The following is a 635-nucleotide window of genomic DNA, read 5'->3' on the forward strand; positions in this document are numbered from 1 at the left end:
ACAATATATAATCTGATTGGAACCTCCTTTGTGTGTGGTTTCCAATTCAATAATAAGAGTTTATACTATACTTGAGAGAATGCGTATTTTTCCTTGGCATGCCTAAAAAAATAACTATTTCCCATAACATGCTCAAGAGAATGATCACGCCCTCTCTTAGTGTGGCCAAAGAAAACCTATATAAGAGTTACTTTTTTAATGAAAGTCAATTATTTATAAATCACGGAATTATATTTTATCACTAATTAATCCGTTGATATAAATTTTTTATAAAAAAAATTTTACACACACACACACAGATATATATATATATATATATATATATATATATATATATTCAATCTATTTAAACAAGCATTAAGTATTTATATGTATTTTTTTCGTTAGAGATTTGAAGATTTATTTATTATTCAAGTCTTGTTGCATATAATGATGATTTATTATTTTATTTTTTGATATTTTAATTGTTTTTACTAGGATTTTAGAATTTGCTTACTAGGTGACACGACTAAAAGATTGATGTCTTCTCCCAAGTGCAGGAGTGTCAAAGTAATAAATAACCCGGCAAGACCGGGGTCGAACCACAAGGAGGTTAATTGTACAAATTATAAACAACAATTATAAAACAACAATAA

This window comes from Populus euphratica, unplaced genomic scaffold (genome assembly GCF_000495115.2).
Source record: "Populus euphratica unplaced genomic scaffold, PopEup_1.0 scaffold263.1, whole genome shotgun sequence".
In the NCBI taxonomy this organism is placed as follows: domain Eukaryota; kingdom Viridiplantae; phylum Streptophyta; class Magnoliopsida; order Malpighiales; family Salicaceae; genus Populus; species Populus euphratica.